We start from the raw sequence: 27,022 nt of genomic DNA, 5'->3' as shown, positions 1-27,022 counted from the left end.
CGAGGGAACAAGAGTAGCGGAGAAGGGAGAGCAAGCAAGAGGAGTGCCGGGTAGGATAGGGGAAGAGCGGGCAGAAAACTGAAGAGGCCACCGAGAGTAAACCGAGAGAGGGGCCACCGCACTAGCAGGAAAGCTAGAGCCAGGGGCATGCAACAAAGCAGGGCCGCAGCGCGCCCCCAACATGGGGGAAGGCGTCAAGCAGCGTGTCGGGGGGATCACTTAACAGAGGCGGGAGAGCAAACGGGGATAGGAACAGGGAAAAGAGGGACAAAGCAGGGGTATACGGGAGAGGGGGGAAAAAGCAGGGGAAAGGGAGAGACCGGGAGGGGGGAGACACAGGGAGGGAGAGACCGGGAGGGGAACACAGGGAAGGAGGGACAAACAAGGCTAGAAAAGGAATAGCAATAGGGCTACAAAGTGCCACAACCAAGGGCTCGAAATAAGGAATCGCTGCAAGCATCCACCCAATACGGTCTCTGGGCGAAGGGAGACCCCAGTGTGCAGGGGACTACCCGCGTGGCGGACATACAGTGGGCGGCCATGTCGGGTGCCCCCTGGACAGAGGGAAACCCTGGAGTGCAGGGACACGACCGCATGGACAGAGCAGTGACAGCGGCCATCCTGGATGGCCCCCTAACAAAGGGAAACCCCAGAGGGCAGGGGCGCGTCCACCAGGTAAGTATGGTTAATCCCACAGGAGCGAGGGGACAGGAGCACCCCCCCCCCCCCCACCAGGATAGTCACCTGGAACGTAAGGGGACTCAACGGCCCAGTGAAAAGATCCAGAATCCTCACCCACCTAAGGAATATGAGGACCGACATAGTATTCCACCAAGAGACACACCTGAGAGAGCAGGACCGACTGCGGGTAAGAAAGGGCTGGGTGGGACATCCTACCATTCCTGCTATGGGACGAGGGCCAGGGGGGTGGCGATATTGATCGCCAAGAGGATGATGTTTAGGGCGACAAAGACAGTTGCGGACCCAGGGGCACCGGTAGTACTAGTTAACGTGTATGCACCCAATTGGGATGACACGAGCTTCATCAAGAAGACCATGGCCGAAATCCCTGACATAGCGTCGCACCGACTAATCATGGGTGGGACGGGACACCTCAACTGTGTACAGGATCCAAAGACTGACAGATCAAACCCCAAAACAGGGAAAACCTCAAGCATGGCAAGGGAACTCAGTCACTTTATTGAACGGATGGGAGCGGTGGACCCCTGGAGGTTCGTCCACCCAGGGAAGAAGGAGTTCTCCTTCTTCTCCCCAGTACACAATGTATACACCAGAATTGACTTCTTTGTGGTGGGTAAAACGGTGGTTCCAGGGATAGACAAGGTGGAATTGCGATATCCGACCACGCTCCACACTACATGGACGTGAGGCTGGAGGCGGGCAGGGCCCAACACCCCACATGGAGGTTGGACGTCGCCCTACTGGCTGACAAGGCCTTCAACGAAAGGATATCGTGAGCCATGGCAGAGTACATGGAGAACAACCAGAACGGGGAGGTCTCACCCTCCACGTTCTGGGAAGCGCGAAAGGCCGTACTAAGAGGGGAAATCATCGCTTTCAAAGAGCAAAGAGACAGGGAGGAAAGGGCAGCTAGGCAGCATAGGCAGAGGACTGCAGGGTAGGATAGGGGAAGAGCGGGCAGAAAAATGCAGAGGCCACCGAGAGGAAACCGAGAGAGGGGCCACCGCACTAGCAGGAAAGCTAGCGCCGGGGGCATGCAACAAAGCAGGTAGACCGTAAATACTCCGAGGCCCTGACCGTAGAGCTCCTGGCAGAGAGGAAAGAGCTACAAAGGAACTTTGATCTGCTCTCCACCAAGAAAGCAGTGCACCAACTCCACCAGGCACGTGGGACCCTGTACGAACACGGAGACAAAGCCAGCCGCCTGTTGGCACACCAGCTGAGAAAGCAGGCAGCCACCAGAGAAATTACAGAAATCAGGGATACTAGAGGCAAATTAGAAACAGAACCAGAAAAGATCAACAAAGCTTTCAGGGCCTTTTACCAAGGGCTGTACACCTCAGAGCCCCCAATGGGGGAGTCCGGGATGAAACGGTCCCTTGATGGATTGGACGCTCCAGTCGTGGGGGAGGGCAGAAAACAGGGCTTGGAAGCACCACTAGCACAGGGAGCAATCATGGACAGCATTAGCCCCATGCAGGCGGGGAAGGCGCCGGAACCAGACGGGTTCCCGGCGGACGTCTACAAAAAATTTGCAACAGCACTGGCCCCGCACCTGCGAGAGATGTTCACAGATTCGCTAGCTAGGGGCACACTGCCGCCCACGCTAGCACAGGCCTCAATCTCGCTGATCTCTAAGAAAGACAAAGACCCAGGAGGACTTCCGGTGACGGCGGGCGGGAGGCGGCCGCACAATGGAGGGCTCCCGTTCGGCAACGGCATTTTCGGGGCTTTAAGCCCGGTCCCAGGGTCCACGGAGGCGGCAGAAGCAGGGAGAAGGCACGGAGGAGGCACGGTGAAGACACAGGAGGAAAAAAAAAACAAAGAAAAATGTCGAGGGTGAGCAAGAAAACGGCCGGAAAAAAAAACAGCTGAAGGTCCGTCGGGGAGTGAAAAGGTCACCGCGGGGTCACCAAGGAAAATGGAGGCTGGAGCACCAGGGAAGGTCGCACTGCTTACGGCTGAAGAAATAACCAAGGTGATGGCTGCGGAATTTGAAAAGCAGTTGGCGCAGATTGCGAAATGTATGGAGACGGTGAGCAAGGAGATGAGGGAGGTTTTGAGTGTGCTGGTGGAGGAGGCGGTTTCCCCGGTGAGGACGGAGGTGGCGAGCGCAGTGGCGGAGGTGCGAGAGCAAGGGGAGGCGCTGAAGGAAGTGGAGGAGACGTTATTGCAGCACGGTGATCAACTTGCCTCAAAAACAAAGAACAAAGAACAAAGAAATGTACAGCACAGGAACAGGCCCTTCGGCCCTCCAAGCCCGTGCCGACCATACTGCCCGACTAAACTACAATCTTCTACACTTCCTGGGTCCGTATCCTTCTATTCCCATCCTATTCATATATTTGTCAAGATGCCCCTTAAATGTCCCTATCGTCCCTGCCTCCACTACCTCCTCCGGTAGTGAGTTCCAGGCACCCACTACCCTCTGCGTAAAAAACTTGCCTCGTACATCTACTCTAAACTTTGCCCCTCTCACCTTAAACCTATGCCCCCTAGTAATTGACCCCTCTACCCTGGGGAAAAGCCTCTGACTATCCACTCTGTCTATGCCCCTCATAATTTTGTATACCTCTATCAGGTCGCCCCTCAACCTCCTTCGTTCCAGTGAGAACAAACCGAGTTTATTCAATCGCTCCTCATAGCTTATGCCCTCCATACCAGGCAACATTCTGGTAAATCTCTTCTGCACCCTCTCTAAAGCCTCCACATCCTTCTGGTAGTGTGGCGACCAGAATTGAACACTATACTCCAAGTGTGGCCTAACTAAGGTTCTATACAGCTGCAACATGACTTGCCAATTCTTATACTCGATGGGGAAAGAGATGCGGAAGGTGATGGATACTAACAAGGATCTGTGAGGAAAAATGGAAGACCTGGAAAACAGATCCAGGCAACAGAATTTGAGGATTGTGGGGCTGCCCGAAGGAGTTGAAGGACCGAAGCCGACTGAGTATTTTGCCGTGATGTTGGCAAAACTATTGGGGGAGGGGGAGGATCCCTCCCGATATGAACTGGATCGGGCTCATCGGTCGTGGAGGCCTGTACCAAAGGCGAGTGAGCCGCCAAGGGCAGTGACTCTGTGCTTCCGTAGGTACAGTGTGAAGGAAAAGGTCCTGAGCTGGGCCAAGCAGAAGCGGGCAGTGCAGTGGGCTAGAGCTGGTATTCGTGTATACCAGGACTTTACGGTGGAGCTGGCAAGGAGGCGGGCTGCCTTCAACCGGGTGAAGAGGGCACTGTACATTAGCAAGGTGCGGTGCAGCATTGTATATCCAGCGAAGCTGAGGGTGACTTACAAGCTCAGGGACTTTTATTTTGGAACGGCGGAAGCAGCGGAGGAGTTTGCGAAAGCAGAAGGACTGTGGCAGAACTGACAAATTGAGGTATGGCCATGTCCCGATGTAACCTCATGACTGTATTTTCTTCTTTTTTGTATCACTGCGCGCGGGTGTAGAGACTAAAAGAGCCAATGTGGTATATATTTGGACAAGGGAAGGGACAGGACTTTCACTCGAAATGAGGGTTCTTTGGGGTGTAGGTGGATATGCGGGGTTTGTGTGCTAAAAGGGGATCTTTGGGCTTTCCTAGGGCCGGGCAAGTGGGAAAGGGACCCGGGTGGGGGCCTCCGGCCAGTGAACGGGAGTGAGGTGGGGGGAGGGGCTGCGGCCATCGGAGCCTGGCAGAACAGAGTCCGAGTGGTCTAGCTGGGGTGGAAAGTTGGGGGGAAGGAACCGACGTTGGGAGGAGGAGTTTTACAAGAGGCAGTGGACGGGAGGAGCTGGAGACCTGGGTGGGGGGGGGGGGGGGGGGGGGAGCTGTGTAAGATTAAGGGTGACTACGGGTAATCCCTGATTCCTTTTTGTCATTTGTTTATGTAAACATGCGGGTTGAGGTTTGGGGGTTGGTGGGTAGATGGGATCGTTGTTATTATGGGGACTGACATATCTTGCTGATTATTGTTTTTTGTTGATGGATGTAAATGTGGGAGAAAATGTGAAAAAGGAGGAGAATTTAAAAAAAAAATTTTTTTTAAAGAAAGACAAAGACCCAACGGAATGTGGATCATACAGATACAGACCCATCTCACTGCTGAACGCAGATGCCAAAATACTGGCCCAAATCCGAGCCAAAAAGCTAGAGGACTGCGTACCTGAGGTGGCAGCAGAGGACCAGACGGGCTTTGTCAAAGGTAGACAGCTTACCGCGAACATCAGGCGCCTGCTAAACGTAATAATGTCCTCCTCCGGGGAAAGAACACCAGAGGCGATCGGCTCCCTAGATGCAGAAAAGGCCTTCGACAGTCGAATGGAAATACCTCATCGAGGTACTGGGGCGGTTCAGGCTTGGAACAGGGTTCACCTCCTGGGTAAAGCTCCGATACAACACTCTCATGGCGAGCGTACGGACCAACAACACCAACTTCCAGCTGCACAGGGGCACCAGACAAGGATGCCCACTGTACCCGCTGGTTCGCTCTAGCAATCGAACCACTAGCAATCGTGCTCAGAGCAGCAAAAAGCTGGAGGGGGATCCGAAGGGGCGGCAGAGAGCACAGAGTCTCACTCTATGCAGATGACCTGACGATCAAAATGAACGTACTGCCCAGGTGCCTCTTCCTACTTAGATCCATCCCGATCTACATCCCCAAGGCCTTTTTCAAAGCTCCAGACAAACTAATCATGGCATTCGTATGGGGGAGCGGGGGGGGGGGGGGGGGGGGAGAAGAATGCTAGGATCCCAAAGAAGGTCCTACAAAAAAAAAAAATCCGGGGGGGACTAACCCTCCCAAACCTACAATTCTACCACTGGGCGGCGACGGCCGAGCGAATAAGGGGATGGATCAAGGAGCCAGAAGCCAAATGGGTGGGCGCGGAAGAGGCCTCCTGCATGGGGACCTCCCTCCGGGCCCTCGCTACGGCAGCACTCCCATTCCCACCCAAAAAACACTCCAGCAGCCCGGTGGTGATAGCCACCCTCCAGTCCTGGAACCAACTACGGCAGCAATTTGGCCTGACCAAAATGTCGGACAAAGCTCCCATCTGCAACAACCATAGGTTCACACCAGCACTTACTGACGCCACCTTCAAAAGGTGGGGGACAGGACGGAGGGACACTGAGAGTCAGGTACCTTCATGAACCGTCAATTACCACGAGACGAGAATGGTGAAACAATCGAGGCTTTATTGCACAAGATGTTGTGCCTCCTGCAGCTGGAACCAGAATGGGCGGAGCCAGCAGGCTGGGATTTACCGTGGTACCTGAAATACAAGGGCAGTACCGTAATACATGCAATGTGTTACTAGTGGTGTTTACCACATTCACCCCCTGTTTAAAAAAAGAGACCGGCGGGGGTGAAGAAAACATTACAATTTGAGTCTGTCAGGGGCTCTGACCCTCCGCTGTGATCGCCTCAGTCCTGGTGGTGATGTGGGCGCTGGCGTGGTCATCTGCGACTCCGGGAGCTTGTTGTCATCTACTTCATCACCCCTTAGTGGATCCCGTGAGGGGACGGATCCTGCTGGGATGGGGGCTGCGGTGAGGTTCGCTGGTGGGAGGGCGGGTGGCGTAGGGGTGAATGAAGCAACTGGGGGGGAGAGCGGTATCAGGTCGGGGGTTGAGGGTGGGGACCCAGTGGGTGCCAGGTCCCGGAGGGAGACTGTGTCCTGTCGCCCGTCGGGGTGTGCCACGTAGGTGTACTGCGGGTTTGCATGGAGGAGGTGGACTTTCTCAACCAAGGGATCCGATTTATGGCACCGCACATGCTTCCGCAGGAGGACGGGTCCAGGAACTGTCAGCCATGTTGGGAGCGAGACCCCGGAGGTGGACTTCCTGGGTAAGGCAAACACACGTTCATGACGGGTCTCATTAGTTGCGGTGCACAGGAGCGACCGGATGGAGTGGAGCGCGTCGGGGAGGACCTCCTGCCAGCGGGAGACCAGGAGATTTCTCGACCAAAGGGCCTGCAGGACGGCCTTCCAGACTGTCCCGTTCTCCCTCTCCACCTGCCCGTTTCCCGGGGGGTTGTAGCTGGTCGTCCTGCTCGAGGCGATGCCCTTGCTGAGCAGGAACTGACGCAGCTCATCACTCATGAAGAAGGATCCCCGATCACTGTGGATGTAGGTGGGGAAACCAACCAGAGTGAAGATGCTGTGGAGGGCTTTAATGACTGTGGCAGAAGTCATGTCGGGGCATGGGATGGTGAAAGGGAACCGGGAATACTCATCAATTACGTTGAGGAAGTACACGTTCCGTCGGTGGAGGGGAGGGGCCCTTTGAAGTCCATGCTGAGGCGCTCAAAGGGGGGGGAGGCCTTCACCAGGTGCGCTCTATCTGGCCGGTAGAAGTGTGGCTTGCACTCTGCGCAGACTGGGCTGTCTCTGGTTACGGACCTGACCTCCTCAATGGAGTAGGGCAGATTGCGGGCCTTGACAAAATGGAAGAACTGGGTGACCCACGGGTGGCAGAGGTCATAGTGGAGAACCCGGAGTCGGTCCACTTGTGCACTGGCACATGTACCGCGGGATAGGACATCAGGAGGGGGGGTCATTGAGCTTCCCCGGGCGATACAAGACCTCATAATTACAGGTGGAGAGCTCGATCCTCCACCTCAAGATCTTGTCATTCTTGATCTTACCCCGCTGCGTATTGTTAAACATGAAGGCAACCGTCCGTTGGTCAGTGAGGAGGGTGAATCTCCTGCCGACCAGGTAATGCTGCCAATGTCGCACAGCTTCCACAATGGCTTGGGCCTCCTTTTCGACAGAGGAATGCCGAATTTCAGAGGGATGGAGGGTGAGGAAAAAGAAAGCCACGGGTCTGCCTACCTGGTTGAGGGGGGCAGCCAGAGCTACGTCTGATGCATCGCACTCCACCTGAAAGGTCAACTGCGTGCATCGTGGCCTTGGCGATGTCCGCCTTGATGTGGTTGAAGGCCTGGCGGGCTTCAGCCGTCAGGGGAAAAACTGTGGACGTGATGAGTGGGCGGGCCTTGTCCGCATAATTAGGGACCCACTGGGCGTACACGAGAAAAACCCCAGGTTCGTTTCAGGGCTTTGGGGCAGTGGGGGAGAGGGAGTTCTAGGAGGGGGCACATGCGGTCGGGGTCGGGCCGTCGGACTCCATTTTCCACTACGTGGCCAAGAATGGCTAAGCTGTTGCTGCGGAAAACGCATTTCTCCTCATTGTAGTTGAGGTTAAGGAGTTTGGCGGTATGGAGGAATTTTTGGAGGTTTGCATCGTAGTCCTGCTGATCATGGCCGCAGATGGTGACATTATCTAGGTACGGGAAGATTGCCCGCAGCCCGTACTGGTCAACCATTCGATCCATCTCTCGCTGGAAGACCGAGACCCCATTGGTGATGCCGAAGGGAACTGTAAGGAAATGATAGAGGCGGCCAGCTGCTTCGAAGGCAGTGTATTGGCGGTCCTCCGGGCGGATGGGGAGCTGGAGGTAGGCGGACTTCAAGTCTACTGTGGAAAAGACTCAATACTGCACAATCTGATTGACCATGTCAGATATGCGTGGGAGGGGGTATGCATGGAGCTGCATGTACCGATTGATGGTCTGGCTGTAGTCAATGACCATCCTGTGCTTCTCCCCAGTCTTCACTACCACCACCTGAGCTCTCCAGGGGCAGTTACTGGCCTCAATGATCCCCTCTCGCAGAAGCCATTGGACCTCCGACTTAACAAAGGCCCTGTGCTGCGCACTGTCCTGTCTGCTCCTAGTGGCGACGGGCTTGCAGTCCGGGGTGAGGTTTGCAAACAGTGAAGGTGGATCAACCTTAAGGGCCGTGAGGCCGCAGACGGTGAGGGCTCCGCCGAATTTCAAAGTAAGGCTTTGGAGGTGGCATTGGAAATCAAGGCCTAGTATCAGGGCAGCGCAGAGATGGGGGTGGACATAGAGCCTGAAGTTGCTGAACTCTGTGCCCTGAACGGTAAGGGTCGCGACACAGTACCCCCAGATTTCCACTGAGTGGGATCTGGAGGCCAGGGAGATTTTCTGGGTGACGGGGTGTCCCGGTAGGGAGCAGCGCCTTACCGTAGCAGGGTGGATGAAACTCTCTGTGCTCCCGGAGTCAAAGAGGCAGGTCTTCTCGTGCCCGTTGATCTTTACCGTTGTCGTAGCGGTCGCGGGGTTGTGGGGCCGAGACTGATCCAAGGTGATGGAGGCGAGCTGCGGAAGACGTTGGGAGGTCCCGGGCTGATCAGCGGTGGCGGAGGTATCAGCGGGCAGCGAACGGCCCGACGAGCAGGGGTCCTGAGGCGCGGTCCAAGATGGTGCTGCCCATGGGGCACACATGGAGGGCGGAGTCAAAGATGGCGGCGCCCCTGGATCACACGTGGGGGGTGTAGCAATGCCGGGCCTGGAAACAGCGGCGACCGACCGGGCCTGGCAACGGAAACAAAGTGGCCCTTCTTCCCGCACCCGTTGTAGGTCGTGCTCCGCGCCGGGCAGCGCTGCCTGGGATGTCTGCTCTAGCCACAGAAATAACACTTGGGCCCTCCGGAGTTGGCTGGCTGCCGCGCGGCACAGGCTTGCGGTGAGCTCGAGTCGACAGCTGGTGGGGCCCACGATGCCCACGAGGGTGCCGCGTGGTCGGTGGTGAAGGCCTCCAGATTACAGGAGGCCACTTCTAGTGAATTCGCAAGCTGCATAGTCTCTGCAAGATCGAGCGTACCCCCTTCCAATAGGCGCTGGCGAACGTACGTAGGCTTCATGCCCGTGACATAAGCATCTCTGATTAATAGTTCGGTGTATTGGACTGCCGAAACTGCCTGGCAGTCACAGTTCCTACCGAGAATCTGTAGAGCCCGCAAGAAATCGTCCAGAGTCTCCCCTGCGTGTTGCTGTCTCTTGGCCAGGAGGTGCCTGGCGTACACTTGATTCACCGACTGAACGTAATGTCCCTTTAGTCGCGTCATCGCTTCTGTGTAGGTGGGCGCATCCCAGATGAGGGGAAAATTTCAGGGCTCACCCGTGAGTAGAGGACTTGGAGCTTCTGTGAGTCCGAGAGTTTTTCAGTGGCTGCTCTGAGGTAGCCTTCAAAGCAGGCTAGCCAGTGGTCGAAGGTGGACGTGGCGTTGGCTGCGTGAGGGCTCAGCTGTCGGAGATCAGGCTTGATTAGGAAGTCCATCTTTTAAAATCTCGTGCAATAAATTGATGGACCGTCAATTACACGCGACGAGAATGGGGAAACAGTCGAGGTTTTATTGCACAAGTTGTTGTGCCTCCTGCAGCTGGAACCAGAATGGGAGCAGCGCAGGAGAGCATACACTTTTATATGCCGCCTGCTGGATTTACAGCAGGCTGGGATTTACCGTGGTACGTGTAATACATGGGCAGTACCGTAATACATGCAATGTGTTACTAGTGGTGTTTACCACAGACCTATACAAGGACGGCAGGATCACAACACTGGACGAACTGACAAGAGATATTCCAGCTAGCCAAGGGGAACGAGCTAAGGTATCTACAACTCAAAAACTTCCTATGAAAGGAGACAAGGACGTACCCACAACCGCCACGACAAACATTACTGGAAGAGTTACTGGACGCAAGCATACTAGATAAAGGGAACTGTAGCGACATGTATGACCAACTGGTAGAGAGCGTCGACACCGTACTGGCTGCAACAAGAAAGAAATGGGAGGAGGACCTGGGGATTGAAATAGGGTGGGGACTCTGGAGCGAAACACTGCATAGGGTCAACACCACCTCCACGTGCGCAAGGCTCAGCCTGACGCAGTTAAAAGTGGTACAGAGAGCCCACTTAACAAGAACCCGTATGAGGTGGAGGATAGATGTGAACGGTGCCAAGGAGGCCCAGCCAACCACACCCACATGTTCTGGTCTTGCCCCAGACTTGCGGGGTACTGGACAGCCTTCTTCGAGGCGATGTCCAAAGTGGTGGGGATGAGGGTGGAGCCATGCCCGAGAGTGGCGGTCTTCGGGGTATAAGACCAGCCAGATCTATTCCTGGGGAGGAGGGCGGAAGCCCTTGCCTTTGCCTCCCTGATCGCCCGCCGTAGAATCCTGTTCGGCTGGTGGTCAGCAGACACCACCCAAAGCTGCAGACTGGCTGTCCGACCTCTCGGAATCTCTCCAAATGGAGAAAATCAAATTCGCCATCCGAGGGTCAGATGACGGTTTCCACAGAACGTGGGAGCCATTCACCCAATTGTTCCGGGACCTGTTTGTGGCCAACGAACAAGCAGAAGAATAGCCAGGAAGCCAAGAATCAGGGGAAAGTAGCCAAAGCATGAAAGGGAGAGATAGACCGGCGGTGGTGGTGGGGGGGGGGGCACAGCTAAACTTAAGAGGAAAGAAAGGCGAACCACAGGAGGGAAGAGAGGGGGAGAGAGGGAAGGGACAGGAAACAAGAGAGGGGAACCAGGGATGTGGTGGGGAGGCAGGGAAATGGCAGCCGGAAGGAGGGCACGGGATACGATAACAAACTTGGCATCTCCAGGAACAGAGAACAAGGAGAATACAGGCGAAAGACGGGAGGAACGGCTGAAGCGGAGGTGAGCGCGAGACGGCAACGGCAGCGAGATCCATCCGAGAGAAGCAAGTGACAACACCAACACCAAACCCATTCGAGTATTGCCCATTGTAATTGTTTCTCCGGCACCCAAATGTATATTTACCTCCCCAGTCTCCAGCGCCCTCCCCCCCCCACTCCCCCACACAAACAGTCGACTACTTATGTGTTGTAAATAATTTTGCCAGTTGTACAGAGTTGCTGCTGTTGAGCTGGTGCACAATACCCTACCAGTTATTATATTTTATTTTTTGTTTTATTTTTTATGACTACTTTTTTTTTGGTATGTTTGGGTGTGCTCTTCTCTTCTATACATGTATATATATATATTTCTTATTCTGTGTACATAACGGTAAATATACTTTGTTCAAAAACCCAATAAAAAGAACAAAGAACAAAGAAAAGTACAGCCCAGGAACAGGCCCTTCGGCCCTCCAAGCCCATGCCGACCATGCTGCCCGACTAAACTACAATCTTCTACACTTCCTGGATCCGTATCCCTCCATTCCCATCCTATTCATGTATTTGTCAAGATGCCCCTTAAATGTCACTATCGTCCCTGCTTCCACCACCACCTCCGGTAGCGAGTTCCAGGCACCCACTACCCTCTGCGTAAAAAACTTGCCTCGTACATCTACTCTAAACCTTGCCCCTCGCACCTTAAACCTATGCCCGCTAGTAATTGACCCCTCTACCCTGGGGAAAAGCCTCTGACTATCCACTCTGTCTATGCCCCTCATAATTTTGTAGACCGCTATCAGGTCACCCCTCAACCTCCGTCGTTCCAGTGAGAACAAACCGAGTTTATTCAACCGCTCCTCATAGCTAATGCCCTCCATACCAGGCAACACTCTGGTAAATCTCTTCTGCACCCTCTCTAAAGCCTCCACATCCTTCTGGTAGAGTGGCGACCAGAATTGAACACTATACTATAAGTGTGGCCTAACTAAGGTTCTATACAGCTGCAACATGACTTGCCAATTCTTATACTCAATGTCCCAACCAATGAAGGCAAGCATGCCGTATGCCTTCTTGTCTACCTTCTCCACCTGTGTTGCCCCTTTCAGTGACCTGTGGACCAGTACACCTAGATCTCTCTGACTTTCAATACTTTTGAGGGTTCTACCATTCACTGTATATTCCCTACCTGCATTAGACCTTCCAAAATGCATTAATGCATTACCTCACATTTGTCCAGAATAAACTCCATCTGCCATCTCTCCGCCCAAGTCTCCAAACAATCTAAATCCTGCTGTATCCTCTGACAGTCCTCATCGCTATCCGCAATTCCATCAACCTTTGTGTCGTCTGCAAACTTACTAATCAGACCAGTTACATTTTCCTCCAAATCATTTATATATACTACAAACAGCAAAGGTCCCAGCATTGATCCCTGCGGAACACCACTAGTCACAGCCCTCCAATTAGAAAAGCATGTTTCCATTGCTACTCTCTGCCTTCTATGACCTAGCCAGTTCTGTATCCACCTTGCCAGCTCATCCCTGATCCCTTGTGACTTCACCTTTTGTACTAGTCTACCATGAGGGACCTTGTCAAAGGCCTTACTGAAGTCCATATAGACAACATCCACTGCCCTACCTGCATCAATCATCTTTGTGACCTCTTCGAAAAACTCTATCAAGTTAGTGAGACATGACCTCCCCTTCACAAAACCATGCTGCCTCTCACTAATACGTCCATTTGCTTCCAAGTGGGAGTAGATCCTGTCTCGAAGAATTCTCTCCAGTAATTTCCCTACCACTGTCGTAAGGCTCATCGGCCTGTAGTTCCCTGGATTATCCTTGCTACCCTTCTTAAGCAGAGGAACAACATTGGCTATTTTCCAGTCCTCCGGGACATCACCTGAAGACAGTGAGGATCCAAAGATTTCTGTCAAGGCCTCAGCAATTTCCTCACTAGCCTCCTTCAGTATTCTGGGGTAGATCCCATCAGGCCCTGGGGAATTATCTACCTTAATATTTTTCAAGACGCCCAACACCTCGTCTTTTTGGATCTCAATGTGACCCAGGCTATCTACACACCCTCCTCCAGACTCAACATCTACCAATTCCTTCTCTTGGGTGAATACTGATGCAAAGTATTCATTTAGTACCTCGCCCATTTGCTCTGGCTCCACACATAGATTCCCTCCCTTGTCTTTCAGTGGGCCAACCCTTTCCCTCGCTACCCTCTTGCATTTTATGTACGTGTAAAAAGCCTTGGGATTTTCCTTAACCCTATTTGCCAATGACTTTTCGTGACACCTTCTAGCCCTCCTGACTCCTTGCTTACGTTCCTTCCTACTTTCGTTATATTCCAAACAGGCTTTGTCTGTTCCCAGCCTTTTAGCCCTGACAAATGCCTCCTTTTTCTTTTTGACGAGGCCTACAATATCTCTCGTTATCCAAGGTTCCCGAAAATTGCCGTATTTATCCTTCTTCCTCACAGGAACATGCCGGTCCTGAATTCCTTTCAACTGACACTTGAAAGCCTCCCACATGTCAGATGTTGATTTACCCTCAAATATCCGCCCCCAATCTAGGTTCTTCATTTCCCGCCTAATATTGTTATAATTAGCCTTCCCCCCAGTTTAGCACATTCACCCTAGGACCACTCTTATCCTTGTCCACCAGCACTTTAAAACTTACTGAATTGTGGTCACTGTTCCCGAAATGCTCCCCTACTGAAACTTCTACCACCTGGCCGGGCTCATTCCCCAATACCAGGTCCAGTACAGCCCCTTCCCTAGTTGGACTGTCTACATATTGTTTTAAGAAGCCCTCCTGGATGCTCCTTACAAACTCTGCCCAGTCTAAGCCCCTGGCACTAAGTGAGGCCCAGTCAATATTGGGGAAGTTGAAGTCTCCCATCACAACAACCCTGTTGTTTTTACTCTTTTCAAAAATCTGTCTACCTATCTGCTCCTCTATCTCCTGCAGGCTGTTGGGAGGCCTGTAGTAAACCCCCAACATTGTGACTGCACCCTTCTTATTCCTGATTTCTACCTAAATAGCCTCACTGCCCTCTGAGGTGTCCTCCCATAGTACAGCTGTGATATTCTCTCTAACCAGTAGCGTAACTCTGCCACCCCTTTTACATCCTCCTCTATCCCGCCTGAAACATCTACATCCTGGAACGTTTAGCTGCCAATCCTGCCCTTCCCTCAACCAGGTCTCTGTAATGGCAACAACATCATAGTTCCAAGTACTAATCCAAGCTCTAAGTTCATCTGCCTTACCCGTAATACTTCTTGCATTAAAACATATCCACTTCAGGCCACCAGACCCGCTGTGTTCAGCAACTTCACCCTGTCTGCTCTACCTCAGAGCCATACTGGCCCTGTTCCCTAGTTCTCCCTCAATGCTCTCACCTTCTGACCTATTGCTCCCGTGCCCACCCCCCTGCCATACTAGTTTAAACCCTCCCGTGTGACACTAGCAAACCTCGCGGCCTGGATATTTATGCCTCTCCAGTTTAGATGCAACCCGTCCTTCTTTTATAGGTCACACCTGCCCCGGAAGAGGCCCCAGTGGTCCAGATAACGTAAACCCTCCCTCCTACACCAGCTGTTTAGCCACTTGTTTAGCTGCTCTATCTTCCTATTTCTAGCCTCACTGGCACGTGGCACAGGGAGTAATCCCGAGATTACAACCCTCGAGGTCCTGTCTTTTAACTTTCTGCCTAGCTCTCTGAACTCCTGCTGCAGGACCTCATGCCCCTTCCTGCCTATGTCGTTAGTACCAATATGTACAACGACCTCTGCCTGTTTGCCCTCCCTTCAGGATGCCCTCTACCCATTCAGAGACATCCTGGACCCTGGCACCAGGGAGGCAACATACCATCCTGGAGTCTCTTTCACGTCCACAGAAGCGCCTATCTGTGCCCCTGACTATAGAGTCCCCTATGACTATTGCTCTTCTGCGCTTTGACCCTCCCTTCTGAACATCAGAGCCAGCCGTGGTGCCACTGCTCTGGCTGCTGCTGTTTTCCCCTGATAGGCTATCCCCCCCCCGACAGTATCCAAAGGGGTATACCTGTTTGAGAGGGGGACAACCACAGGGGATTCCTGCACTGACTGCCTGCCCTTTCTGGTGGTCACCTATTTCTCTGCCTGCACCTTGGGTGTGACCACATCGCTATAACTCCTATCTATGACGCTTTCAGCCACCTGCATGCTCCTAAGTGCATCCAACTGCCGCTCCAACCGAACCATTCGGTCTGTGAGGAGCTCCAGTTGGGCGCACTTTCTGCAGATGAAGCCATCCGGGACGCTGGAAGCCTCCCGGACCTGCCACATCTCACAGTCAGAGCACTGCACCCCTCTAATTGAAATTGTGTCAATTAATTAGTAAATTAAATTTAAAAGTTAAAAAAAGTTACTGTTGACTATATGTTTCCGAGCACTAAATTTCTACTATAAATGTGAAAGCTAAATACAGTACTCTTCGATCTCTGGCTTAGAAACCCCTCTAAATTATAATTAAGTAATTATGTTTATTTAGTTTACCAATGCTTAATTTTTTAAATTTATTGTAGATTCCCAACCAGCCAATCAGGTCACAGCTTTTCTGTGATGTCACTTCAGTCCCCCCCCCCACACACACAATTTGAAAACGTAATAAAAGTAAAAATGAGTAAAAATCACTTACTTACCTTCCGAGGGTCTCAGATGCTCTCAGGTTCTCTCCCTGCTTTGCTGATTACCTCACTGCACCAAATTACCAAGTTCCAAATTCCCACTCTGGATGTGTCTCACTCAAGCTGTGTTTCTTTGACCTGCGCAATGCTTACTGAGTGCGCTTTCTGTCTGTCTTTTATACAGACTTTAGCTGACCAGGATGACTCACACTACTTAAACGTCCCATATTTTTAAAATAAAAATATTTATTTAAAAACAATGATCGGAATGAATGACGGAGCACTCTCAAAGGGCCGAATGGCCTCCTCCTGCTTCTATTTTCTACGTTTCTATGTTTCTCAACCTTAACCCTTGCCTTAAACGTGGTGACCCTCAGGCTAAATCAGCACGAGTTAGCTCTCAAAGGAGAGAACAGCCGAATGTCCTCTGGACTTGCTTGCTGTGGTCCAATATCAATCCTGATTTTGGTGAAAGAAGATAGAAGGGAAACCTAATGAAATGTTGGACTTTATATCAAAAGGAAGGAATATTAAAATAGGGAAGTCATGCTGCAACTCTGTAAGGCACTAGTTAGACCACATCTGAAATACTTTGAACAATTTTGGTCCCCGTATCTCAGGAAAGATAGATTGGCGTTGGAGGCAGTCCAGAGAAGGTTGACTCGGTTGGAGGAATGTTTTTGAGGAGAGGTTGAGTAGGTTGGGCCTGTACTCATTGAAGTTTAGAAGAATGAGAGGCAACCTTATTGTGACATATAGGGGCCGATTTGCCGGCTGCATTGCACCCGGCACAACTCCCGCTATGTCGGGAGAGTTGCGGGAGAGCCCCGAAACGGGATTTGCGCAAGGTTCAAAACTGTTTCGATTCTCTCAGCCCACTCCAGCTGGTGTGATCCAAACAAATCACAGCTAATTTACATTCATTTTAACCTCAGTAGTGAAATTAACTTCAAATGCATAATTGTATCTCCCTTCATTGTCTCGGAGAGCACTTGCGCCCTCTCACATTCCTGCGAGTCCTGCTCATCCAACAAGTTGGCCATCATGTTTCACCTCTCTCAGCTGCCTCACTCTCCCAAGTCAGGATTAGGGAAGAATCCCGCATTGGAAAAGGCTAAGAGTTGCGGGACAGGCAATGTGAGGGGCAGGCGATCACTTTGTAGCAACGACCACACGACTGCACTGGTGGATGCTGGAGCCATCAAGATTCACATGGGCTTCCATGTGCCGCAGCAGACGTAAGACCACATTGCTGCTGAAATTAAGGGAGGGAAGTCCCGGATAAGATAATGGGTGTCTATGAGGGGGCATGGGGCAGCGCCCGTGGCTGTTGAGGCAATGATGTATTATGGGCAGCAGATATTCAAGATGGCGCGGGCGCTGGGGACAGAGATGGGTTGTCAGCCTCCAAGGTCATGAGGAAAGGGGTGTTAGGGGGGGGGGGTTGAGGGTGGTGGAATAACTGACTTACTGACTGTCTCTCTCTTTCCTTCTCCACTTCCTTCTAGGTTTTAAGATGAATTTTGTAATCAAGCCAGTGGAGCTGGACATCGTCTGAATATCCATCAGGTCGAGGAGGGGGTCAGAAGAGTACACCGACCTCGACCTCGGGTGTACAAAACTCGAGGGTCCTTCCATGAGCTGTTGGACACCATGTGCTGCAGAGACTGACCAGGGAGACAGTGCCACGCCCTGTGGAGGAGGAGGACACCCGCTCCCAGTGGCCGTGAAGGTCACGGCTGCCCTTGACCTCGGTGCCATTGCGTCTTTATAGGGCTGGACTGGGTCATCACACAGTCATCAGCCCACAGGTACATCTGAGAGGTGACGGATGCTCTGACCATATAATAATAATAATTTTTATTGTCACAAGCAGGCTTACATTAATACTGCAATGAAGTTACTATGAAAAGCCTCTAGTTGCCACATTCCTGTTCGGGTTCACAGAGAGAGAATTTAGAATGTCCAAATTACCTAACAGTACGTCTTTTGGGACTTGTGGGAGGAATCCGGAGCATCCAGAGGAAACCTACGCAGACACGGGGAGAACGTGCAGACTCCGCACAGACAGTGACCCAAGTCGAGAATCGAACCGGGACCCTGGAGCTGTGAAGCAACAGTGCCAACTGATTTGTTATGTTGTAGGTGTAACATCAGAAGCTTCCTTGTGGTGCACTTGACAAAGTTTATTAAACTATTTACACTTCTATTACTCGGGTTCGACACTACTGCTAATCCTACTATTGACTAACCAGTTGCTGCAATCCAGGTGGTGGGTGTAATATTGAATCAACCCTGTCTCTGTACTCACTGACTGTCTCCCCTGGACATCAAACTTTGGCAGATCATATGTGTGGCGTCCGTAATATATGGGTTGGTGTAATGCCCCCCTGTGGTCGTGTCACCTCCGTGTGTATCGTGAGTGTCCATTGGTCGTTTACTATCTAGCTGATCTATTGGTTGAGTGTGTGTGTGTGATGTTTCTAGTGCTCCTTCTAGTGTCTAGCTAGCCTACATGTATTTACATTGATGCACATCACCACACTAACCACTGTGCTACTGTGCTGCCAATATCAACTTTAACCTGGACCAGACCCACAAAGATGCCTGGGCTGCTGTCTTTGCCATCATCATCGGGATGTCCCAGGTCCAGGGGACAAAGGCATGCATGTCACCTTGAGAGCCCTGTGGCATCAGGAAGTGCCCGTTATTAACAGAATGGAGTTCCACTCCCTAAAGGTACAGATGCTGTGCGACCACCACCACAAGATCATGCACATATGCACACACTATCCTGCGGCCATGCATGATAGCTACACCCTGGGACACTTGAAGATCCCTGGGATCTTTAAGGGCCACTACAGACTGGCGGGTGGCTCGTAGGTGACAAGGGATACCCGCTGAGGGCATGGCTGATGACACCAGTGCATTGGGCTGCTAAAAATGTTGTTCCGCTGCCTGGCCTGCTCTGGTGGTGCTTTACAGTGCAGCCCCCAGAGGGTCCCTCACACCGCAGTAGTCTGCTGTGCCCTCCAAAACCTGGCACAGCAACAGGGCGGCATACTGGAGGTGTAGGAGGAAGAACGTGCGGCCTCGTCTGAGGAGGAGGAGGGCCAGGAGAGAGGGGAGGACAAGCCCATGGAGGACCCAAAGGAGGGAGGACAGATAGTGGCCAGCATTCAACAGGCCAGTAGGACCAGGGAGACTCTCATAGCCTCGGGTTTGCTAGACAGGAGGCTCTGAGTCCGGCAGCACAACCTCACCACCCCCTCACCACCTCAGCCTCCCCTTCCCTGAACCCTGTTCCCCCTTCACTGAACCCTGTTCTCCCATCCACAAACCCTAATCCCCGTTCCGCGAACCCTGTTCCCCTCCTTCCCCAAACCCCTTTCCCCAAACTCTGTTTCCTCCCTCCCGTGACACACACTCCCCCTCCTGCCCTCCAAGGGTCTATCTGACATCATACCAGAGTGTTGGGCTGGGTTGGCTGTGTCAGTGAGTCACTTATCAAGGCAGGACAGTGATGACGACTCGCTGTGAGGAAAGTTTAGGTTCTACTTAAGTTTCATCCCCGTCTTGCTGCTGACAGTGTACAGACTCCCGGCCTCATGCCTGTGTGTGGGCTGGGGGCATATTCCTTTGGCCCAAGTTTAAGGGGGTGGGGATAGGGGTAGGGGGCCAGGCTGGATCCAGAGAGTGACGAGGCTGTCTTTCTAGGATATCCGTCACTGTGGGTTTCATGGACTCTCACTAGAGGACCTGTAGGAGGATTAGAGTCCAGATGGGGAGATAGACCCTTCCTTTTGGAAAGGGGTCAATGACAGAGGTGTTGCAGCTTTCAGATACAATATTATTTAATGTGACCATTTCATGTGACAGTTATCCATGACCCCTCTCATGCTCCAATAACTTCACCTTATGTGGTCTATTGCTACATCTAGGGGTTGGATTCTCCACTCTGTGTCGGCGGAATCACAAATCGCGAACAGGCAGAGAATCGGGCATCAACCAAAATTCGAGTTTGGCGCTGGGTGCCGAACCGACTACTGGTGGCGTCAATGCGCTCCACGTCCCATGCTGGCATCGGCATGTAAATCCGCCATTTGTATGTGTTAACATGTCATTACTGGATTTGGCCCAATATTCTCCAGGCATCCATGATCCCCCCCCCCCCCACCCCCACCCCCCCACCCCCCACCACCATGGAGGAAGTGATGCCAGCGCGGTTCACTTGCATCATTTAAAAATGGGGACCGTGCACCGAGGCTGACAGTTGTGCCGTTGGCTTGTGGGGGCTGGGGGGGTTGGGGGTTGCATCCTCCAGGACCATGGGGGAGTAGCGGGGCTGACCCGGAGACTGGCCATGGGTTCAGGTGGCTGGGCACAGATTGGCACATTGCAAAACAGCCACCTGGCCACGCACTGCACTGACTGCCCACTGTGCAGAGTGCCACCAGTCATGTGGGTCCCCCCCACCAGGCTAACCCCCTCGGAATAGGAAGCCCCAGACCCCAGCTGACCCAACAACGGGACGGGCATGGCCATGCACAACCAGTGTCCCACCAGGTGTTGGCACTCCCCAGTTCACCCATCAGAAGCGCTGCCCCACTGCAGGGGACACAGAGGAAGAACAGAGCGCACCCCGGAAAGCGGACGCATGCACCAAGGCATTGGCTCCCTCCCTGACACACTGCCCATCTCAGGGCAGAGGCCCCACCAGTGACACAATCAGCTAGCCCATTCCACAGGACCACCAGCTGTTTCCAGGCCTTGTCTGCCCACTGCGCCCCTGCTCCCATCCGTCGTGACCCCAGTCAGGATGGCACAACTTGTGCGTCGCATGCAGGACCCACAGCACACTACAGCAACGGTTCCAACAGGTACCCAGCCCAGTCCCACCCATGGGCCCTGCTCGCACGCATGCCACCAAGAATGAAGCTGGTCACTGGCACACATTGAACCCCCACTCCCACCTCACAACCCGGTGCCACCTGGCTGGCAAGGTATCATGGTGCACCCAAGGAGGATGCCCACAGTAGACCCCACAGGAGGGCGCAGGACAGAGGCTGCAGAGCGTATCACTGGTATGGGTAATGCCAGCCACCTGTACTCTGTTGGCAGGGATGGGTGGCAGGGTCAGATGCTCCTCAATGCCAGGCACCGATGGGACGAGGGGGTGTGCTGTGGAAGGCAAAATGGAGGGGGAAATGGGCAATGAGTGGGGGATAGGATTGGGAGGGGGGTGACCTGCAATGGCTGGAGCTAGAGCGCAACCCAGGGCCACCGTTGGACCTGGATGGGAACAGGAGTGCTCACCATGGTGACAGGTCTTCCCTATTCCCCCTGCAGAGAATGGACTTCTGCATTCAGCCAGCAATGATTGCTTTCTGCCTGACTTCAGCGGCAGCTCGAATGGACGCACTGAGGCTGCACTAACAGGAGCTGTTTGGGCAGGACCCTGCAGAACAGGAGCCTGTCACAGGGGAGCAGGGACCAGCCGGTGAGGCTGGGGAGCCAGCCGTCCATCAGGCAAAGGAAGCGATGCATCAGGCCACCCATATACCATCAGCACTTGTCCTTTGAGGACCCGCCGGACCGCGTGTGTCGGCAAAGACTCCGGCTGGCCAGGGAGACTGTGCGACGTCTGTGCCAAATGATGGCACACCTGGAACCGCAGGGATATGGGGTTCGATACCCACTCCTGGTGGCCATCAAGGTGACGGTCGCCCTGAATCTCTTTGCCACGGGGTCCTTCCAGGTGTGGAGCGGGGACCTCTCCAGGATCTCCCAGACGTCCATGCGTCCAGACACAGGTGCATCTATGATGTCATGGATGCCCTATATTCCCAGGCAGCAGACTATATTAACTTCAATGTGGACTGAGCCCACCAAATTGCCCAGGCAGCGGGATTCTCCATCATTACTGGCATGCCCCAAGTCCAAGGGGTGATCGATGGGACACCATATCTCCGATGGCCATCAGATTATGCGGGGGTGTCCTACATCAACAGGAGGAGCTTCCACTCCATGAATGTGCAGTTGACCACCAGCTGGCCATCATGCCCATCTTCGCCCAATATCCAGGAAGGGTGCAAGATGCAATTGTCCTGGCCAGTCAGCGGTGCCCAACACCTTCAAGGCGCTCCCTCAGGTGATGGGTTGGCTCCTGGGTGATAAGGTTATCCACTGTGGTCGTGGCTAAGGACGCCTGTCCGGAGGCCCCAGACTGACATGGAGAACCGTTACAACGATGCCCATGTAGTAACCAGGAGCATCATTGAGCAGTGCATTGGCGTTTTAAAAATGCAGTTCCAATGCCTGGACCATTCTGGTGGGGCCCTCCAATATAGCCCGAAGAGGGTCTCCCACATTGTGCTGGCCTGCTATATCCTGCACGACATCATGCTGCAGAGAAGGGACATGTTGGAGGAAGAGGAAGAGGATCGTCAGACCTCATTCAACGAGGAAGATGTGTAGGGTGGCCAGGATGGGCAGGGCATGGGGCCTCAGCCACACAAGGTGTGCACCAGGGCCATCACGCAAGGGAAAACCTCATAACCTCCATGTTTGCTGACTAGTAGGCCTGGCCACCAGCAGCCCACCCTCTCTGTCCCACCACCCCGCAGACCCCTGCCATAGCCATACACGCCCTCACCTGTCCTGCTAACTTCACTCCATCCCCCCACCACCCCAGCACCTGCAAAACCCTGCCGAGCTTCCCACCAGCTTCACTACAGGGTGTTGACCCTGGGTTGGCAGTATCAGCCGGTCTGGTTGATGGGATTCCCGGTGTGACTATGAGACTGATGTCAGGTGGAGACAGCTGGTGAGGAGATCCTCACCCTTGCAGCTGGAATGAGGTCACTAATTTTCTTGCGGCATTGTATGCCGGTCCTCCAGGTCACTGGCACTGATTGCAGCGACCTCCCCACCCCAGGCTGAATTTGTCTCACAGCTTCTGGGTCTCCTACCCACTCAGGGGTACAGGGCACCCAGCATCTCCTCCACAGCATCCACAAACCTGTTCAGGTTTCCCTTCAGGATTCGAGGTGCAGGTCTCCACGCTGCTATCCTCCTGGCTTGACTGGAAGGGTGTGCAGGGAGACCATTTAAATGCAGCTCCTCCTTGTTAGCAATGTGGTCTATGGTTTAAGAAAAAGAAAAAATAGAGGAGCGAAAAATGTGTCACGAAGCATGCACATAAAGAACCAACTGATCACCAACTATCTTTGATGAAACATGGAATACCTTCACTTATCTGTGCCATCTGGGCCTGCAAAGGGCCACCTCAAAATCAGGTATTCAGTCTGTTTCTGTCACGGTCCTTTTCCTGCCACATTCACTTATTTCATTTCTTCTATGGTCAACTAGCTTTTTGGAATTGTTTTCACCATTTCTATTGTGGTAAAATGGACAGCAGCATGAATTTGGGGTGATATAAAATTGGACAGCACGGTAGCCTTGTGGTTAGCACAATTGCTTCACAGCTCCAGGGTCCCAGGTTCCATTCCCGGCTTGGGTCACTGGCTGTGCGGAGTCTGCACGTTCTCCCCGTGTGTGCGTGGGTTTCCTCCGGGTGCTCCGGTTTCCTCCCAGTCCAAAGATGTGCAGGTTAGGTGGATTGGCCGTGCTAAATTGTCCTTAGTGTCCAAAATTGCCCTTAGTGTTGGGTGGGATTACTGGGTAATGGGGGAATGGGTGGAGGTGTGGGCTTGGGTAGGGTGCTCTTCCCAAGAGCCAGTGCAGACCCGATGGGCCGAATGGCCTCCCTCTGCACTGTAAATTCTATGAAAATCTATGGACATGCTAAATTAAAATTTGGACATTTTCGATCAAATCACAATCAGCTCCCGGACCGGCCTGATGGAAATTCAAACTTGGCCAAGTTCAAATACACTGAACGCAGACAAACTGCCGGGTTGGATTCTGGACCTGCCCTGTCAATCACCCATCCGGAGATAATCGGTCCTGTTCATCTGGATTGGTTGTTTTGGGTTGCCAGATAGAGCTAGACATTCTGACAGTCAGTTTTCCCGCCATTACCATATATGGAGTGAAGCTATGTGCAAAGAATACACCGAGGAATGGACCCCTGGGGTTGGGTTCCTGGTGTCCTGCAGAGTTGCAATTGGCAACACCATTGGGTACTGTGACCACACCACCCCCCCCCCCCCCCCGCCCCCGCCGCCTCCCGTCCCAAGACCTCATTGGCTGAGGGCCAGAGAAGCAAGACAAGAAGAAGGGTATAAAGATCGGCCACCTGGATCCTACCCAGTGAAGACTAGCAGATGTAGTAGAGAAGATTGGACGACCCACCAAAGACGGAAGGAAGCAGCATGCGAGGCCTACCTTCGCGGGAAATTTCTGCGAGGAATCAAGACTCAGGGAATCGAACCGGCTGCTCAACTGAGTGCATTAAGAATCTTGCGATCATTTAGTATAGTGGGATAATCGGGGCTTGGTCATCAGATCAGTCATGATCTCATTGAATGTGTAGCAAACTCAATAGGTCGAATGGCCTACTTCAGCTCTTATGTCTTATGGTCTTCTCACCTGGCAATCTCACCCACAAAGTCTGCTCACAGTAAACTTCCCTTAGCAACAAATTAAACAGGACTCCAGTTATGATCCTACCCCCTGTTTGAAAGATAATTCGAACTAACGAAGACCATCTACCCCAGGTCATCTCTCCCATCCTAGACTGACCTAGAAATATACATATTAAGAGCAAGAGTCAGCCATTCGGCTCCTCAGACCTGTTCCATTTGATAGCATTGTCAATACTGTAACAGTGATTACAACTCAAAAGTATTTAGTTGTCTGCAAAGCAATTTGGGACATTGTGAAAGGTGCTGTATAAATCTAGGTTCTGTCTTTCTTTCATTATACTTAAATGCAGTGGCCAGAGTAACCACAGCATTGGTGAAATCAGAGGCCCAATGATTCCCTCATTGATCACAGAGCAATCACCTAATGTCAGGAAGTTGGCGACAAAGAAATCACTACATTTGCAAGACAATTAAAATCAGAAGCTAACCTCAGCCCGATGTCCCGCTCTCACCTCCCCATAGCCCCTAGCCTTTCCCAAGCCTCACTACAACCTCCCTCACAACATTCCCCAACATCCCCACAACTCACCATCAACCACCCGCACCCTCCCCTCAGCTCCTAGCCTTTCCCAAGCCTCACTACAACCTCCCTCACAACATTCCCCAACATTTCCACAAATCACCATCAACCACCCCCACCCTTCCATCTAACCTCCCCTCTGACCCCCTAGCCTCCCGCAAAGCTCACCAACCTACCCCACATTTCTCCCACCTACCCCACCCACCACCACAAACCAACCCCCTCACCTCCCCCTCTAATCTTCCCTCCAATCCTCTAACCTCCCCCAAACCTCACTTCAACCTCCCCCAGAACATTCCCCAAAACCCTGCCCCCCCCACCCACCACCATCAACCACCCCACACCACTCTCTCTAACCTCCCCTCTGACCCCCTAGGGTCCCCCAAACCTCACTTTGACCTCCCCCACAACATTCCCCAATACCCCCACACCGACCACCCCCCACCACCCCCTCTAACCTCCCCTCTGATCCCCTAGCCTCCCCCAACCTCACTCTGACCTCTCCCACAACATCCCCCAACACCCCCCACCCATCACCACCCACCACTCCACACCACCCCTCTAACCTTCCCTTTGATCCCTTAACCTCCCCTGAACCTCACTTCAAACTCCCCCACAACATTCCCAACACCCTGCCCCCCAACCCACCACCTCCCCTCTGACCCCCCCCCTCACTTCCCCTGACCCTCACTTCAACCTCTCCCACAACATTCCCAACACCCGCCCCACCACCTCCAACTTCTCCCTTCAATCATTATCCCCACCACCAGCATCCAACTGGTTAAACCAACCCAGTGATTTTACTGACCGTTTTCAAACAGGAAACACAGTCTGTTGTTGCTGCTGCTTCACCTTCACACAGTTGGGTGATCTCCTGTCTTCTTTCTCAACAACGGAATCATGAAGCTGCCCCAAGGTCCGAGGCAGCAACAGCGACTCGGGAAATTGACCTGACGCTGACAGTCCGGCTTAGAAAAACTATCGGAATTCTCAGCCTGGCCGATCCAGGGGTTTTTAAGCTGGCTTTTCAGGTCTTCAGCTCTGACTGCTCAGAACGATGGGGCGAAACTGTTTGAAACAGTGAGCTGGCCCACGCCACTCCCAAACCCCGAGCCCTGGTGTTTGGCACCATTTGCAGCCCCCACTCCCAGCCCCAGACTTCGCCTACTGCCAGTTACAATTGCATTACATTGTAGACTGTCTTCGCTACTTTTCATGAATAAACCTGAGTCTTAAAAATGGTCATGTGCCTCAAGCACCCCCTGTAGCAAAGCATTTCATGCTCCAACAGCCCTTTGCCAGAAGAAATATTTCCTAATCTCTTGGTGACAGTCTTCCTGATAATTTGAAATTGATGGCCCTGTCATGGATGCTAATTTTAACACCAAGAAGGGGTGGAATTGAAGCATGTGGAAAGTAAAATTTGTAAAGTAATTCCAAACCTTCCTACCTATTTCCTGTTCAACACAAGACAGGCCAGGGAAGTGAGAAACAAGTCAGCTCTCGGGCCTTAGGTCATTGAAAATGTTTAAGAAAGTTACACCTTCCATTTATATGCTTTGTATTTTTAACTAATCTAGGATTTGCAGTACTGGGAATGGCACTGTCCAGACAAGGCACATCAACCAGACAGACAGCCAATGTCAACATGCATGTGGACCATTAAGAGACCTGCACGATTTAGTGCCTCTGAGCGGCATTCCCTCATCCCGCCTGTAGTAACTTTGGTGGCGGGTGAGAGCCACCATTGGGAGTCAAGAAATTGGAAACTTGCCCTGGCATAAAATTACATTGAAATTCTCCCAATGGTATGTTAATGGTGGGCAGGTCTTCCCTCTGGCTGTTGACGTGAATTCAATTTGCATCTCATGAATGCTCATTAAAATGGCCTCCGTTCGGCGTCCCTTCAGGTCTTTCAATCTTGCTTCACACCGGCGGGAAACCCAATTGCTAAAGAGTGGCATGCACGATGCAGCCCTCACTTTACAATAGACTTTGCGGTCAACCTC

General features: G+C 52.7%; 1 long non-coding RNA gene across 1 annotated transcript in view; it reads right to left on the bottom strand.

Moving 5' to 3' along the window:
- The window catches only part of LOC140395939 (uncharacterized), a 30,345-nt gene extending 4,239 nt beyond the window's left edge, over positions 1-26,106 (bottom strand). The window contains exons 1-3 of the long non-coding RNA XR_011936409.1: positions 25,822-26,106; positions 22,906-23,026; positions 5,831-5,960 (exon numbers count right to left, since the gene is read on the bottom strand). This is a non-coding gene — a long non-coding RNA (uncharacterized lncRNA). The remainder of the gene's footprint in view (positions 1-5,830; positions 5,961-22,905; positions 23,027-25,821) is intronic.
- Positions 26,107-27,022: the final 916 nt, after the last annotated feature.

Source organism: Scyliorhinus torazame, chromosome 19, assembly GCF_047496885.1.
Source record: "Scyliorhinus torazame isolate Kashiwa2021f chromosome 19, sScyTor2.1, whole genome shotgun sequence".
Classification (NCBI taxonomy): Eukaryota; Metazoa; Chordata; class Chondrichthyes; order Carcharhiniformes; family Scyliorhinidae; genus Scyliorhinus; species Scyliorhinus torazame.
The sequence above is the reverse complement of the archived record's forward strand: the minus strand, read 5'-3'. Positions and strand labels throughout refer to the sequence as shown.